Genomic DNA, 17,465 nt, shown 5'->3' with positions numbered 1-17,465 from the left:
TGTTTCTTGCTGCGAGTTTATAATCTGGTGCTGGGTGCTAACGAATTTCCGCCTCTCCCTGTGACTGGGCCACCTGAAATCCCTAACCTGGAGCATGGCTTGTTAAGTACTGCACGCACACAAAGACTGCTCAAGACTTCAAGGACCTAATGTTAAGTCTCTCTGGGAGTGCTCTTCATGGGACTAGACATATATTCATTGAACAGTAGCATCCATGAAGGCAAAGGTGATCAGGGAAGAAGCCTGGTTCTCCCCTGGTGCCTTGCACCCAGCCTGCTGTGTGTTCAGGGGCTGCAGCAGAGATGAGAAGCCACAGTTCCCCTCTCGGGTACCAGGAGGGGTGCTGCCATCTAAGCACAAGCCATTTTCAGTGAAGAGGGTTTATGATCCTATTTCTTAGATAACAGCACTTGCCTTAACCTCTCCCCTGGCTCTTCTCCCTCTGTTATGTTGCTGTTAATTCTGGGGATATTTCTTCATCTCCTGACAGTCCAAATGCAGCAGCGAAGGTAATAAACAGAACATTAGCTGTGCTTTGTCAGAGTGAACGAGGCTTCCCTGATAAAGAGTCGCTGGAGCCCGACAAGAGGAGTTGCTCTCCCGGGCAACATCTTCATTGTGTATGGCTCCGAGTCATTTCCTCCCGCTCAGGAGCCACAGTCGCCTCCCCAACGCTGGGTGAAATAGTGGTGGCCCCATTCCTCTGGCTTGCCACGGCAGAGGAAGAACAGTCCAATGCTGTGGCAGAGGCCTTGTCTGGGTCTGGGAGAGGAGGAGAAGGAGGAGATAGAGGAGGAAGAAGAAGAGGAGAAATTGGGTGTGATTCCCAGCGAGCCCCAGTGGGCATGTGGAGATCAGTTCCCACTGGATGGCTTTGGAGAGTTCTCTTCAGCCAGGTACCCAAAAAGGAACAGTTGGGTCTGTGCTGAGCCATGGTATCTCCCTGCACTGACAAACCCTCCACCACATGGTGCCCTGACCCTGAGACGGGTACAATGGGGGGCTTAGGGGGATAGCGGGGCATTAAGATTTGACTCACTGGTGGGAGAGCAAAATCTTGAAGCCCACGTCCCAGTTTTGCTCAACTGCACCTATAAATGTACACATACTTGTCTGAGCTGGAGCGATGGGGTGGCTGGATAGAATGGCAGCAGCCGTGCTCCTCGCTGTGCCCTCGGAGGTAGAAAGCAGCGGATGGGTGTTGCAAAAAAATCTCCATGTGGAACGATTCTGCTTGTACTGCCAGAAACCATCTGCCTGCCCTCAGACTGAGACAAATTCCCCATCTCCCTGCCTTTCCTCTTCCTAAACATCCTCTCTGAGCATCCTTCTGCTCTTGCTGTCTCTCAGCTGCGTCTTACCCGCCACCAGCGAGTTAATACTGAAACGAGGAAAATAAAGAGCATCAGGCAGGGAAGGGAGAGGAGGCTGCTCGTTCCTTTGGCCTCTCACATTCCTGTTTGTGTTTGGGTGTATGTGAAATATCTGCCTGAAGGAGCCTAATGTAGCAGAACACTGGAAATGCTTTCAGGCTGTTAGGTAGCTGCCCGACATGGCATTACCCCAACACCTAATTAAACTGGTGCCCGTCCCAAAGTGATGAGTTTGCAGGGAGGCTGCGAATCTGAGAGAGACTGATGTTGCATGGCTTATCAATTTTCAATCTCAACACAGCGAGATATTTATCAGGCTGCAGAGAACAAACACTTGTAATATTTAAAGGGGGAAGACTTTAATGGAATCCATTGCAGATCACCAATTTCTCTTCCCCTGGGCTCATTGCTTTCTTCTTCTTTCAGTCTTTTTTTTTTTAAATCTTATTTTCATTTTTTTAGCATACAATACTCAATGAGGGAAGGAGGTTTTCATTTAAAATGCTGGTTCCCTTCATCTCCACCACCCTCTTTCCCTTCCTAAAGGTTTATGCATTTATTTGGATAAAAGGTTTTAAACAATAAAGAACTGTCTGCAGTAATTTGTGAAGATAATAGATTATCCTGGGAGGAGGCCTAGGTTGAAAAATTTCCTACTGCAGAATTCAGTCTTGTCATTTAGTTATTTTATTAGGAAAGAAAAAGGAGGGCAAGAGAGTAGGAGAGAGAAGAATACAATTACTGGGCTGAATTATTTGTTAGAGTAAATCGTCCTGTTTTTATTGAGCAGAATCTGAATCTGGTCTTTTCATACACTCGCTCTCAGGTCAGGGCCATGCAATCTCACTGAGGGCTGCCAGGTAATTTTACCAAAGTCACCTCAATGGGAAATAGCATGATGGCACCATCCCTGGGAAGTCAATTGGATATGGTCCTGGATGAAAAATACTCTACAGCTTTTTCTGAGGAGGCCTAGAGAAAAATTGCCTGATCTCCAGGAGCAACCCGTGGTGTGGGATCAAGGCAAGGTCAAGCTAAAATTTGGAGTTGGACCCAAGTTTGCCATTTAAGAACTCAGCTTTAGATTACAAGTCTATTCGCAAGTGCTCATTAGTACACCACGAAGAGATATTGTAATGAATATGGGCTGGCTAAATCACTAATCAATAGCTGAAGGCTTTAGCTGATTCTTTTCAGCCACAGCTTATAACTGCCTTCAACACCTTTCACTGATGGTTTTAATAAACACATGCTGCTCCTGTCTAGGACATGCGTCTAAGATTGACTAATCACTTATAAACAACTTGTAAATGGATGGTTAATGAGAACTGCATGAATAATTGCCTTTTCATTTTACTGCCTAACCAGAAAAAATGCAAAATGAGATTTCTTTTTCAGAGTGGCCCAAAATAGAAAGTTTTTCAGCTTTGCTATAAAGCAGCTCATGCATGCGAGCCCTCTCCACCTTCACAAAGCCTTTGAGAAGAAACGGAAGAGTCTGTGTAATCCAAAGTAAAACAGATTTCTGTTTCTTTTGTTTTACACTCATTTTCCTTACTTTTGAAAGTATTTTAAAAATTAAGTTGAGGCAAATGTAATCTTACAGTAGTGTTTTGAATGGAAATGGCTTTATTTTCCTGTTCTGGGAATAAATGATCTTTTTGAAACCTGATGTTAAAATCTTCTGGCACAGAGGGAAGAAGGCCCTTCCTATCATTTATTAAAGATGGCTGAAAGAATCTCAGATCACTGCATTCTTCAAACACTCCTGTCATTCCTCCTGCAGCTCTGTCACTAGAAAGATGATATGATTGTAACCCACATATAAAGACTGACCTCCAGGAATATATACTTGTGGACAATTTGACATTTCCATGGGCTTTCTCGATTTATCGGGTTGGTGGCTGTCTCCTTCCACACATAGTTCCACTTTGGGAACTTGGAAAGTGGCACGGACTGAATGCAAATAGGATCTGGATCCAATTTATTTGCACTCGCTCAAACTTCTGTGAGGGTGTTTTATTCTTTTTTAATGGTAAATTTGCGTTTGGATTATAAAACCAGTCCCTAATTGAGCAAAAAAAATTCAAGAAGCTTCAAATACTCTAAAACAGACTAGTCCGCACCAGGTTATAAGCCCATTTTGCATTAAATCAGGTTTTCTCCATAAATGAGACCTTCACTATAATTGCTCTGGAGCAGCTTATTCTGATTTCTTTGCCTCTTTGGTTCTGGTAATTTGCCTTCAGCAAAACACTCGGGACAGACAAACTGCAGAGGAAGGCAGGCAATGCTCAATAGTAGGAGTCTCACCGGCACAAGCTTTTCCTCTCCTACTCCCATCTTACACCTGACCAGCTCCTCACCTAAGTCAGGAGGACCCTATGTGGGAAGACTGAGCCCAGCCCAGTATCTCCGATGAGTCATGAGATCTGCGTCTCAGTTTCAGGCGCCGGTTCTCTGGGCGGGGGCTCGTGCAGGGTGTCTGTGAGCCTGGCGAACCGCATGTCTCAACTACTGGCCCTTGTCGGGGTGATGGCAATCGGGTAAATGGCAGAAGGCTGGGCTAATGGGGTTGAAAAATGAGTGCTTTCTGATTACAGTAGATGGAAAAGTCCTGCCTTATTAACACAGTGGATTTTGCACAGCCAGACAAACCCAGTCTCACGTTACATACTGGGAATGGGTTGGCACAGCTCTTTACCCACAGCGAGGCAGCCCCACAGTGTCTCTCGCGCGCACTCCAGCCCTTCCTCTGTGTAGCCAAATGCATCCCACTGTGCTGGAGCACAGGGAGGAACCCAGCTCTGCTCACCCGGACACATCTGGGCACAGGCACATCTGGGTGGCCATATCCCACTCTTGCTCTCACACCCTCCTGCCAGCCCGAAGTCAGAGCACCTCCGGGACACGAGCCAGGCTGCGCGTTCTCGCGCCGTCTGCATCTATTGCCGTACAACCATGACAACTGCAGGGGGGGAGAGATTAAACACAGTAGCTGCTGGAGGTATTCCCTGTTGCAAGGATAAGAAGAAGAGCAAATACTGGAGACAGAGTAATCCGTGTGGTAAACATGACCAGTAAACATCCTCAGCAAGGATGCACTGGCAGGGTTTCCATGACCAGGCTGTGAATGGTGCCTCCATAACTGGACTTGGGGTGATGGCCGTGGTTACTCTTGTACCTGCACCCTGGTACAGACAATCAGGTGATCTGGTGGGTGCAATCTGTAACAATCTAGGGCGGCAAACCTCCTGGAAGCAGATAAATAAATAAGCCAGTGCAGCAACATCCACCACAGTTTAGTGAGCACAGCTGGTCTCTCAGAAGGAGTTCAGAGATAATTCCACCTCTGCATTGAAGACTTTCGATGACTGTTAATGAATTTAAATGATGGGGATTTTCTTTTCATGCTTCATTGCATATGCTCCTCACATTAAGATGCTAATTAAGAATACATCAGCCCAAGCTGGGAATGATGCGGACACTCAACAAAGTGGAACTGAGAGAGTGTCTTAGGGGGTATTCAGTGGGACCTTTTATTGGAGTCTGATAAATTATTTCCTTCTGCAGGTCTGCTAGGTGCAGGTCCCAGAGAGAGTTAAGATTTGCTGTGGCTCCCGTGTCATGACATCTGGTTTGATCCCACTGGGATATCTGTGGGTGGTGAGGGGGGCTCAGGCGGTGAGGGATGCTCGAGCAGCTGGGCTGTCAGCGCTAAGCATAGACATGTGCGTGAGGAGGGCAGTCGTTCTGGGGCCCTCTGTAGCTAGGGCACAGCTGGGTCATGGGCATAGAGGACAAATCGCTCAAGGGCTAATGAATAAAAACTCGCCATCGCTGACTCGGGAAGTCCCTGAGCTGCAAACTGTTGGAATTTGTGAGGTATTCTGGATAATACCACAGCACGTTCATGCTTTTCTGCTGGTTTTCCTAGGCAGCCAACTTTAAAGACAGCCAGTCTGGCCCAGTGGTGGTGATACTCTGATTTCAGGTGACTCAAAGCAAGGCCTTGACTTCTTGTGCTGGGTTTTGTTTGCTGGAAATGGCACACATTTGCAGTCTGGACAGTGCTTCCTAGAAGGCACTAGCCAGGGGCTAACACATCTCACCATCAAGCATCCTGTTTGTAAGGAGGGTTTGGTGTGGGATGTCTTGATGTTCTGGGTAGGAAATTTCCCCCTCTAATGTACCAAACCCTGCCAGAATATCTCAACAACTGTGATGATTGAGAAATTATTTCTAAAACCTGGACTGAGCTAAAGTCTGTGATTGCTTCTTAAAGTCAAGGGGAGGGTGAGAGAGAAGAAAAGGTTTATAAATCATGAAACCTATTAATCTAATCCTAGAACAAATTTACAAATTCTAAAATGGATTTGCAGAGCCGATGGAAAAAAAATGGATTTTGCAAATCTTAACAATTACTCCTTCCTAAAGAGCTTTTTGCTTTCCAGAGCCGCTTTGTGTTTGGGACAGTTTAGTGCGAGATTGTTCCGGCAGACTGCCCATGGCCTCTCATTACGAGAGGGATTGCAAATGCTAATTCTTGCTCTGAAACTCTGTGCTCCATCCAGGGAAGCTCTGTTGGCTGTGTGAGGAGACAATTTCTTACCCTTAACCACATAGCTGCTGCTCTACTTTCTAAAGATATCATGACAGAAAATACCTGTAAGTGCAAATGATTTTTGAAACAGTGGCAACAATCTTAATGGTGCTAATTGGCTTCCAAGCTTCACAGCACTGGGGCTCTATCCACATGCACAGCAAGACTGTGGCTGAAAGAGGCAAAGAGATGGATTGCCTAAAAATGTGCAGGATTGAAAACTTGGCTTTCATGCCTGTTAGGAAAGGGTACAGGGGAGTGGGGTTCATGCAGCTTGGGAGAGCCATGAGATGTGCACGGTCACCAGCCCAGCCATGAACATACACCCATTGAGCAGGGCAGAAAACCTTTAATGTCTCCTGAAGGATTCAGGGCAATGAAATCACTGAGTCACTGGGAAGAGGAATGAAGACCCCTTAATGTGGAGGGAGCAAACTAGGAGATGGAGAAGCAAGGAGGAGCACTGCTGAGATCTCAGATTTGGCCCAAGTGATCCCCGAGCCTCAGGAGGATACCAGACGAAAACACTACGCTCCCCAATTTATATCCAAATGTTGGGCATATTTGCAGTCTCACGTACACTCCTATAAAAGAGAAAAGGCTTGGTTGTGCTGCAGTCACTTAAGAGTAGTTTAAGGTTTTCACGACATGATCACTATTTTTGTGGCATCCATCCAAAAACAGGAATAGCAGAAAAAAAGGCTGGCCAGAGGAGCGACAAGCATGTTTTGCAGTGGAGACTCTTGGCTTATTAAGCTTAGCAAAACAGAAGTTGAGTGGGAACAGGATCACTCTCTCTGTATATATCACACTGAATAGCACTATGGAGGGAGAAGGATACAGATGCTTAAATAGAAAATTTCCATGGGAGAAATTGACATAAATACATTTAGGATGGAAATTTTAAAAAGATTTTACTGACAGAGGAGAAAGGTGGTTGTCTCTGGCCATGATGACCCACAAGAGAGATGCAATATCAGTTCTGAGCTCCTGAGCAACGTGTGGTACCGTATGGTGGCAGAAACTGGATATGGATGGAAGGAAACACACAGTACAGCAATATTGGCTTCTGCTGAGGAAGTTGTTTATCTCTGCAGTGATGGAAAATCCGGGACCTGGTTGGTGGGGGAGATGTGGAGAGACTGTATGCGTGCAGTTGTGCATATGACAAATCAAAAGGGACACGATAAATTAGGAAAGGGAAACGTTTATTTTCTAGCTTTTGAATGCGTGTCGCACCCAGTTGAGAATAAAATTAATTCATTCATTAAATCCACTCGCTGTGTCAGATGAAGCGGCGGCACCAGATTACGGGTGGCTGCTGCTTCACCAGGGGAGGCTGACAGCCTGGTGGGGAGTGGAGCGGGCTCTCGGTGGTGGGAACGGCCTGGCCCCGCCACGGGATGAAAGCGTGGGGGAAGCTCAGCTGGGAGATGCTCCCGCTGAGGAACCCCAAGAGGGAATTTTGTCTAAATCAAAGGGAAGTTTACACTGGGGTTTTTTTCTCCCTTTGCTACACAGCTGTATGTGTTATCTCAGATTTATGGCTCCTGTGATGTCTGTAGCAGCTTCCACCTTTTCCCTTCCTATTTTCAGGCTCAGAGAGAGACCACGCAGCGTGCTGACTGCTCGTGCCTGGGGGTTATTCCCTCTTCAAGGGAGGCTCTTCTAGTTGTGCTGACACAGCCAAGAGAACTGCTTTCCTAGGGGTTTTCAAACAATGGAGGTGCAAACTGTTTGGCCCGTCAAAGTGGCTGAGTCAGTGTGAGAAGCCCTGCCAGCTACCCAGGCTCAAAACAGGCCGTGTCCCTGTGCACCCCATTCAGGAGTGCAGGGTAGGCACTGTGGCACTGGTACAGCCCGTCTTGCATCAGCAGAAAATACCATGCCTCGGTGCGCTTTCAGCACTGTAATTTATGCACTGGGGTTCTGAGCACACCCCTCGCAGCCTGAAATAGGTGGTGCTCAGCAGCCCTGCCAGCTACCACGCGTCCCTCCTGCAGCCCCGCTCCCAGCACAGGCGGGTCCCACGTCCCTGTCTGGGTCCATGTGCCACAGCATTGCCCGCCTGGTGCTTGCTGTGATCTCAGGGCAATCCAAGCACAGTAGTGGATACCGGCATCTTTTTGGTTTTTATAGCTTTCTGGAGGTGAGGGATTGGGATTTGCTGGTGCACAGATTGCCCTGGGGTGTGATGCATATTGTGTTTATTTGGAGAGTAATGAACTGCACAGATGCCTGAAAACTGGTATCTCAAATGTTATTCAAAGGCCAGCTACAAGCTCGTCTGACTGCAGCCAATATCCCAGCCCTCTCAGCAGCTGGATCTGGGCCAGAGCATGAGCTGAAGCGGCCCAAGTGCCACCAGTGGATCCTCTCTTGCTGTCAGGAGGTGGCAGGTGCTCGTGTGCATCCTTGTGCATTGGTCTGCATTGGGCAGGACGGTGGCGCCTCACCTGGGAGCAGTGGCACCAGGCCAGGGCAACACGCTGGACAGGGCCAGCTCTCTGTGGTGACATGCATGTTGAGGAGTACACCTCCATGGCCAGCCCTTTGCCCCCACCTGCAGGCATGGCACAAGCTGCTCTGGCAGTGCAGCCTTGGGGTTAGCGGGATGAGAAGGTGGCACAGCTCCCTGCTAGCTAGAGACACCCACTCCTGGATGGATGACAGCTGTCTGGAGCTGAGCAGGGCAGCAGGGGGGCTGGATCTGTACAACACAGGGAAAAAAGCATTTTGGAGAGTTTGGAGCTTCCCCTGAGGAAGTCCCTTCTTGGTCTGAAGTTCACATCTACAAATGGTGACCTGTTTTTAGCTGTGCTTCTGGATTCCTCTCAGATGAAAACAGCCATGAATGATGTTTTCTGTCATCCCTAACTGGCAAGGAGATTCTACCTCATCCTGGCAGATAACGACCTGGCTTAAGTTATTCATGACTTCATCACCCCTTGGCCAGACTACAGCAATGCGGTCTCCTGGGCACAGTGCCCCGAGCCAGCCCCATGCTGTGCGTCAGCACTGAGCCCGGCGGCTGCTTCTGCCCTTCAGGTGTCCAGATCCACACAGGACACCTCTGTCCCCAGGGCTCCACATGCTGTGTGCACCCATGAGGGGACAGTCCCTGTGCTGGATGGGAGCCAGGCTGAGGGAATAAATAAGGACTCCGTAGCTGTTTAGAGCAGTGCGGAGACTTTGGTTTGTCTGCACTGGGGTTTGAAGCTGACCTTGAGTTTTCCCATAACAAGAGTCCAGGACCCACATGAGGAGGCTGATGCATAAGGCCTTTTACCTTTGTCCGTATGTCTTGTAGGGAGAGCACCATCCCAGAGCCACTGTCGACAGCCAGGTATCTCCAGGACCTTCTTCACTCCCATCTTGCTGCCACGGCTCCTTTGTGAATCTCCTCACTTTGCACCCAGACACTCATCACTGCCGGCAGGCAGAGAAGTGGGAGCAGAGAGCAGGGGACTGAGCACTCCTTCTCCCCGGCACCACTTGCTTATTCATTGCTGCCTCTCCCACGGCTCCGCAGGACATTTCACCTCTAAAGCAGGAGAGTCATTCCACACTACAGCCTCGAAATGATCCTCAGCCACGCTGCAAAGCAGCCGCTGCTGGTTGTTTTGTTCCCAGCATTGAATGTGCACTTGGAGAGAGGGAAAGTGGATGATCTGAGATGAGAAAGGGGCTGTGATTCTTCCGCTCTTCCTTCACCACTCTCCAGACAACGTATAAGAGAAAACCAATTTGTGCAGAAGAAACAGGAGCAAAGAGTTTCGACGCGCTTGCAGAGAACAAAACAAACTGAAGAAAATAAGGCTATTGAAGAAGTGTCAAGTTGGGAAGAGTGGGAAGATGGGGCAGAGCTATCTATTAATGCATGGAGCCAGAGACTGCAGAAGGTAGACAGGGCCAGCTGAAAGGTCAGTTCAGGATCTTTATGTTTTAATCCTTTAGGTGCAAGATGTTTACTGAGTCAGGCTAGGGAAGCATGGATGGGATGTGATGACAGCTGGGCAATAGAGGGGTTTCCTCCTCACCACCGGGGTACAGTCAGTGTGCTCGGGCATTGCTGAGGGTGGGAGATGCACACTTCTTGGGCCCTGAAGAGGTCTACCTTCTGCCAAGGGAGAGCTAAAGTCCTGCCATGAAGAAGACTCTTCTGATCAGGTCCCTACTGCTGACACACAAGCAGTCATACTTCTGGGGATGAAAAGTGGAGCCACACTTCCTTCCCTTCTCCATTTGGTCTGCAGTCCGGGAGCGAGGCACCCTGCACGCACAGGTCCCAGGAGATGGGGGAGGAGGCATCGCTGGAATGTCTGACACCTGATTTTGCCTTATTGAGTAGACATCGATCAGCTGTCTCTGCCCATAATAATGATAATAGAGTCAATGCTAATCAGTCCGTTTGTTTCCAGAGCTGGATGTGTGTGCATGTGAGTGTATGCCAACAAGGCTCATTTGGACTGAGAAATTACAGATGCAAATGATGCATTAATTCAGCCAGCGCATTCCTTTGCACTCCTTGGACACCCTAGAATCATCCCCCAGGTCGTGGCACATGGAGCATGATAAGGGGAGGCAACAAAGGCCTGGAGATAGGATACAGATATGAATTTCCAGACTTTGCCTGCTGTCCCTATTTGTAGCCCACATTTGGTGCTTTATCTTCAACCTGTGTTTCCTGATCCTGTAAGCAGAGAGCCACCAGCCCTCTCTGTAGGAGTACAAACAAAATCTGTGCGCTGTGCACAAAATCTGTGTACCATGTGCTGTGGCCACAATGATTTTCATTTATTGGTTCTGTTTCTTTTTCTCCACCCACAATTTGATTTATACACTTGCAGAGGAAGCATCCCTTCTTGCTCTGATCCCACAGGGATGATGGCTGGTCCACTATGAGACTCTGAGATAATCTTCCTTAGGTAAGTCACTGCCTTTGTGCAGTTGGTGCCTGCTCACACAGTCCCTGGCCGAAAGAGTTGTCTCTCTCCTGCGCTTAGTGCAATGGGCTTCTATTATCAGCAACTTCTGTCTGCAAAGCAATTGATAATAACAAATAATTAAAAATGCATTTGTTTCAGCAGCCTCTGGGTGCTCTCCCTAGGTAGAACAAGAGCTTGTCACTGTGAAGGGCCATAGGAAAGCGTGTTTTTCTCAGCTGTGAAGTGTTGCTCTTGAACCCTTTTTTATTCCATTCTGTGTCCATCTTATTTGCTGCTGTCTTCAGGTCAGAGGCTGTATCTTCTCTGGTTTTGCATTGTGGGGTGCCAAACGCAGGCAGTTTGTTATTATTTTTCCGTGCTCTTTCCTTGCTTGTTTGATTTTGGGGCTGGAATGACATGTGGAGTGGATTGAAAAGCTCTGTTGCTGCTCTTAAATAAGTCCCTGTGTAGATGGCCTTCTTCTGGAATGCAAACAGGGTTTCCTGATTTAGCTTAATCCACTTCCCATTCTAACCTGCTTCTTTGCCTGAGTCAAAATGTTTGTGAAGGGAGCTATCACAGGACAGCTCACCGCAGCAGCTGGCCCTTGGAGCTCCATCCTAAAATCCCAGCCTCCACCCCTGCAGTGTTTATGGTCTGCAGAGTTTGAATCTGACCACCCAGAGCTGGCAGGGAAATCTGGGGAGCAGCAACCAGAATGCCTCAGAGGAAACTAATGCCAGCCTCTGTCCTCCTCCCACCCTCCAGCATTTCTGTGGCAATTTAGGGCATTTGTTTATCTGGCGTATATAAGCTTTTAGAATAAAATAACATAGCAATTTGCAGAGGTGAATGTGGCTGTGATGTGGGTAAGGAGGCTGCACAGCATCTCCCTGGGCATGTGATATGAGGCAGACATTGCTGAGCTAAACATGGGGCCACAACCCTCCGAGGTGCACCTGCTTCCCCCCTGTGTCCCATTTGCCACCCTGCAAAACCATGTTGCCAGGGTCTCTCTGCCAGCCATGCCACAAGCACATGGTGACCCAGAGGCTCCAACCCCTACCCCCACAGACAAGTCCCCAAAGATACAGGTCCCCCCAGAAGGCCATGCCCCAGCTGTGGGGAGAGCATGGACACATCTCCACCAGTGAAGAAACCAGTCCCTGTCTGCAGGATGCAGGGAGCCACTGGGTGTCAGTAGCATCCCACTTCCCGGCTGCTCCTGGAGTGGAGGCAGGAGGTTGAGCCTTCCTCCATGGAGAGCAGAGCGCTCCCCAAACACCGGCTCCGGAGAGCAGGTCACGCTGCACACCCACTCGAGAAAGGCAGCTCGCTCCTCTGTTCAGGGGAGGGTGGTACCAGCCCCATCCCCCCAGAACTGCTGGTTGTTGGTTGTGTTTTCCCACCCCATGGAGCTACAAGGAGGGATGCTGCTGCTCCAGGAGGCGGCATGAACTCTGAGCAGTGGGATACCCTGTGCAGACTCCACTCCTTGTCAAGCATTGTTTGCTTTGGCCAAGATGGCTGGTTTTTCGCAAGCAGACTCAGAGCACAGGATTTTCTCCCCCTTCCCCCTGCAGCTCCTGGAGCCACCCAGTTCCAGCTGTCCCGATCATGACCCTACACTGTGTCACCCCGACCAGCCCCCATACTCCTTCTCACCCATTGCCCCAGTCTGCGACCCTGTGAGATGGTGCTGGCTGGTGATTTTCTAATCATATGGGGTTTTCTCCCCAGCCTTTAACAATTTACTAAACTGAAGAATTTTGCAGGGACTTCTCACATTTCTGGCCCAAAACAGAAGAAGCAAGAAGTCCTGTGCTCCAGGGCAGCCAGTAAATACATAATCTCAGCACCCACTTGAGCAGTAGTGTAGTTGCAGGACCATCCTCCTTCACAGGTAGGATCTGAGCCGCTGTCTTCCACGTAACCTGTGAAGACATGACTAAAGAGCTTTCCCCCGAGGTAGGGTAGAGTCCTCGCAGTTTCTCCTGGTGGAGATGTTCTGGCTGCTGTTAATAATTCAGCCTTCCTTAGGTTAAAGTGAGGCTGTCTCCGCAGCCTGCTGGTCTGGCTTTCATTGTCAAGATAAGATACACTTGTTCATGCTTTCCTCATCTCCCCACACAGCCCCATGAATCTCACATTCTGGCTGCATTCACCAGGCTGGCTGGGGACAAGAGATGTCTCTTCTGGGTGTACAAAATCCCTGAAGACCCCTCAGTTCTCTAAAAGAGAGAGGAAAACTTCCAAGGTCTCAGAAATGATGCTGGTGTGGGATGCCTGCCCGTTCCTGGCCAACTGGCTGGCTGCAGGTTCTGCAGCCTGTTGGGTTCATTGACTTGCCTGGTCACGGACGGTGTGATTTTCCCCAGACCTTTCACTCCCTGGGATGCATTTTCTTCATCAGACCCAGACAGGCTGTAACTTGCCCAAAATCATGCGGGGAAGTAGCGTTCATACCCAGCCCTCCACCCATGCACATGGGAGAGCAATGCCCACCCCCCATCTCCTCCTCCTGTTGGCAGGTCCTTGGTTTCCCCGGTGCACCTTGGGGTGAAAATGCCTATTTCTGCGACCCGCTGCTTCCCAGTGATCGCTCTGTAATGCACTTTCCAGGGCCATTATTTCTTGGCTGCCGATACCAGCCTGGGCCCTCAGCTTGGGGAGTTAATGGTGTAATCGGAGCCGTGGTGTGAGGCCATGAGGGAGACAAGCTCCATCAATCCTTTTCCGTGTACACAAGCCCTTGATTAAAGGTTATGGGGTTAACTCGCTCCCGCTCACTGTGCCGAGGCAGGGGAAGGGGAAGGTGGGAGGAAGGGAACTGGCTAAAAGCCCTGTTTTGAGATGACTGCTGGGCTGTAGGCACTCAGGCCTGACACGCAGCTGTTATCTGCCATCCCACTCGCCCTCCAAAACCCTCTTCACCTAATGAGAGCTGTTTGTACCTCTCCATGCTGGGAGGAAAGGAGCTTTGTGAGAAGTCAGGGTAGCAGCGGAGGAAGAGGCTGACTTCTCCCTTGCAACTCCCTCTCCCTGCTCCTTCTTTCCCCCTGCACCCTGAATGAAAGGTGAGTCCTCATCAGCTTGTCCCTCCTGCATGGGGACCCTGCCAGCCCCTCCATGCTGGATTACCTACCCTTAGGAGAGGGGTTGCCCCCCCAGGTCCCAGAATGGGATGGAGGAAAGGCAGGTGTATCCAGTTCAGGAGGGGACACAGCTATGTCACCCTGCGTGGGAAGGGGAGACGATAAGTCAGCACAGCCCCAAGGCTGTTCTAGGTGATGCTGAGCCCTGGGCACACACTGAGTGGTCCCAAGCTTCAGTCCCATCCATGTCCTCCATCTCTTTGCTTGCGTGCTGTAACAAAGCCTGGGCCAGTGGTTCAGGCTCAGCATGTGCCCTGCGAAGCCCAGGCTCGGCTGCAGCCCGCAGGACTTCATAAGTGCCTGGGTGACCTGTCAGGCACTGATAATCCCAGAGATGCAAAGCAGAGCTCCCATTTTATTTGATATCAGGTGGCAAACAAGGCTTACCCTGCACAGATAAGGACTGATTTGCTTTCACTTAGGCTTGATTGATAGCTGTCTTGTGTGGTTATCAGCAAGGAGATCTGTCATCCCCTGCCCAAAGGCTGAAGGTTTCATCACTGGAGGATTTGATTTAAGATGGGCACACTCAGCCTCAGGTCTGGCCGATGCACTGGGGCACTGGGGGCTGTGGGGTCAGCCAGCTCCTGACTTGCTGCTGACAGCTGAGGCCACCTTCACACCTTCCTGGCCCCGTCCCGCCTCATCTGGAGATGAGCAGTGCAAACCAGGGATTGCTTTTAGCCTGGCAAATGTAAGGCATTGGCCTGCTGGGAACATGCATCCCTGCGTGTCTCTGCCTGTGTGTGCCTTTCTGCCTGCCAAGTCAGAGAGTGGAGGGGAAGAAAACAGGAGGAGCAGTGTCCCAGGACAAGGAAAACCTTTAGCTCTTTCACTTCAGAAACTTTATCTTTCCTCTAGATGACAGGCTTCCGTACAAGAATTTTCATATTTGGGGTTATCTGGTAGGAGCAAAGTTGTGTTAAGATTAGAGAGGACTTAAGTGCTCTCCAGTTATGGCCAAAGGCTCATCGATTATGCAGCCTGGAAGCAATTTGATGGGAAGTGTGCTGAGGCGACACAATATCAGTTCATGTACTGAGCTTGGGAATGATGCGTTGTTCAGAGAGATAGAGCCGTGGTTTGATGCCACTGCATCCCACGCCATCCTGGTGGAGGACACCATAGGGAGCAAACTGTTGCTGAAAGAAGAGCTCTCTGCATCGCTCATCTCCTTATTTTTGTGCTTTGTACTTTCCTTTTGTTTCTTTGTTTTCTTTACTTAAGCAGCTTCAACAACCAGAATTGTTAACTCTTGGTGTTTTTTTTTCTTTTCTTTTCTTCCTTCTGGCCCAGAATATTTCAAACTTTATTGTTTTTCTGGAAATAGCTATTTATTTTCCTCTGCTGTTGCTTTCTGCTTTCATCTCTCTTCTGTTCAAGTCAGTAGCCCCCCTTCTTGTGAATCTGTTTTCCCCTGAGACATTCCTGATTTTTTATCCCCTTTTCCATACTGTCTCCTGTCAGCTCAATAGTTTCTCAGCCTTTCTCTCCTCATTTCCAGCCCTTTACATTTATTTTTCATTACGTCCTCTCTCTTAAAGCTCCCCCTCATCACCACAAAGCCTTCTGCAAAGCAGCCCTCCAGCCTGGAGAAGAGCAGGGAGCATCTGATGGAGGGCAGAGCCCGGAGCCAAGAGCAACAGCTTCTGCTCTACCTTTCCAGCTTTCGGCAGATACCCCTGTAACAGAGTCCCGCATGAGCCCCAGAGCCCTGTGTGTTTTCGAAGGAGCAAACACAGAAAGGTTTGTAGTTGATGCTTGGCCTGGAAATGCGTGTAGCTCCTGCAAAATCTAAAGAGCAACCAGGGTGTTTCTGTGTCACCGTGTCCCAGCCTGTCCCTGTCACTGTGCTGCAGATGGTTTCTCCTGATACGTGTGGCAAGGTGTTACAAGGGTATGCAGATCCCCATATGCTTTGGAAGATGTGCTTGAGTCCCTGCTTTCAGGCTTGCTCTCTCTATAGCTGCAGAGCCTGGTTCTGAAGATGACCCTGATGCCATCCTCCATGGCCCTTTTGGATATAACCTTGGTGTGCCTGAGGATGAAGGCTGTACTGGGGGGACTGGTGGTCTTCTGGGGCCTGTGTTGGGACAACTGGGTCATTGCTGCAAGTGGAGCTCTCTCTGTTGCATGGGAACACGCTCACAGCCCTGTTTCCGCACAGCCCTGCACGTCCCAGGATGGCATTTTAAATAGGCTGCTCTGGGCTCCTCTCTACCCTGCCCATCTCCCCACAGCCTTGGGGCTCTGCTTTCTGGCCTTGGTGGCCCTCACACCTCTCAGGGCTCCTGCCATCTCTCAGAGCCCAACCTCTCCCATGCATCAGCGGTGGTGGTGGTTCCTGCAACTCTCAGCAGTGTGTTGGACCTCTGGGTGAGGTGTTGCCCGGCATTAACCCCATCCTTGTCTTGGCACAGGCATAAGATAGGGCACAAGGCAGGACCTGCCCACCGCATGGCCCACAAGGGTGGCTCAGCCAACAGCAGGCATGATGGAGGGATGGAGTCACCTGGGATGGAGTCACCCATCAGCCCACATGGGTTCTCAAGGAGGAATTGATCACTGTCCTCCTGGATCTTAAGTCTCTGGGTGGTAGAGCCACCCCCTTGAGCTCTTTTAAGTGTTTGCTTTTTCTTTTCTTTTCTCTCCTCTGATTTTTATTTGTGAACCCCATTTCGGTGATTAACCTCAGGGCCGGCATGTCTCCTAAGAAAGATGCTCCCACTTCATTAAGAGATAATGGAAGCTGTCAGAGATTTGAAGGATTGCACTCATGATGGGAGCAGGAGGGGGAAGAAATATATTCACAGCAAAGTTACATTTTCATGTAAATTGTTTAAGGATTTAAATGGTTTCTATTAGGAAGGGTCACTGGGGCTGCGCAGAGGGCTAAATTAGTCCTTCTGTGCAGAAGCATAATATTGTCTATAAATGAAAAGGAATAAAGCAAGCTGTTAATTTTTTTTTTCACTCATTTCATCTCATGCTCTCTCCCTCTGCCTGTCCAGGAGCCTTCCCCCTGCCTTTCTCTGGTTCTTGGGCCTTGCTTCTAGTCTGTTGTCATCTACAGACTATACTTGGCAAGTTTGATTTGGCCTGGCCCTGCCCAACGCTGACTTCTGGCCAGCCAGCCCCAGCCTGCTACCGATGCACTGATGTTGTTGGCCCCATAAACCTCTGTTGCAAATGCAAATCTGCTGCTTTGGGTTTCAAGGCACACAGAGCCCCCACAGGGAGGGGGAGACCCTGGTGATCAGTTAATTTGTTAATGACTATCCCAAGTGGGTTGTTGGTTTGCTGGCTGACATGTTAGGTGGAGTCACTGCTCCACTTCTCTGCTCCAGGCTTGTTGGTAATTCATCCACAAACACATCTTCATATAAATAATCACAAGACAGTAATT

At 49.4% G+C, this 17,465-nt stretch overlaps 1 long non-coding RNA gene across 1 annotated transcript in view; it reads left to right on the top strand.

Annotated features, from left to right (window-relative positions):
- LOC142065996 (uncharacterized) overlaps nucleotides 1-17,042 on the top strand; it is a 147,089-nt gene extending 130,047 nt beyond the window's left edge. Inside the window, exons 2-3 of the long non-coding RNA XR_012663593.1 lie at nucleotides 9,287-10,904; nucleotides 15,604-17,042. This is a non-coding gene — a long non-coding RNA (uncharacterized LOC142065996). The remainder of the gene's footprint in view (nucleotides 1-9,286; nucleotides 10,905-15,603) is intronic.
- The last annotated feature ends 423 nt before the right edge of the window (nucleotides 17,043-17,465 follow it).

The sequence above is a fragment of the Phalacrocorax aristotelis genome, chromosome 18 (genome assembly GCF_949628215.1).
Source record: "Phalacrocorax aristotelis chromosome 18, bGulAri2.1, whole genome shotgun sequence".
NCBI lineage: Eukaryota > Metazoa > Chordata > Aves > Suliformes > Phalacrocoracidae > Phalacrocorax > Phalacrocorax aristotelis.
The sequence above is the reverse complement of the archived record's forward strand: the minus strand, read 5'-3'. Positions and strand labels throughout refer to the sequence as shown.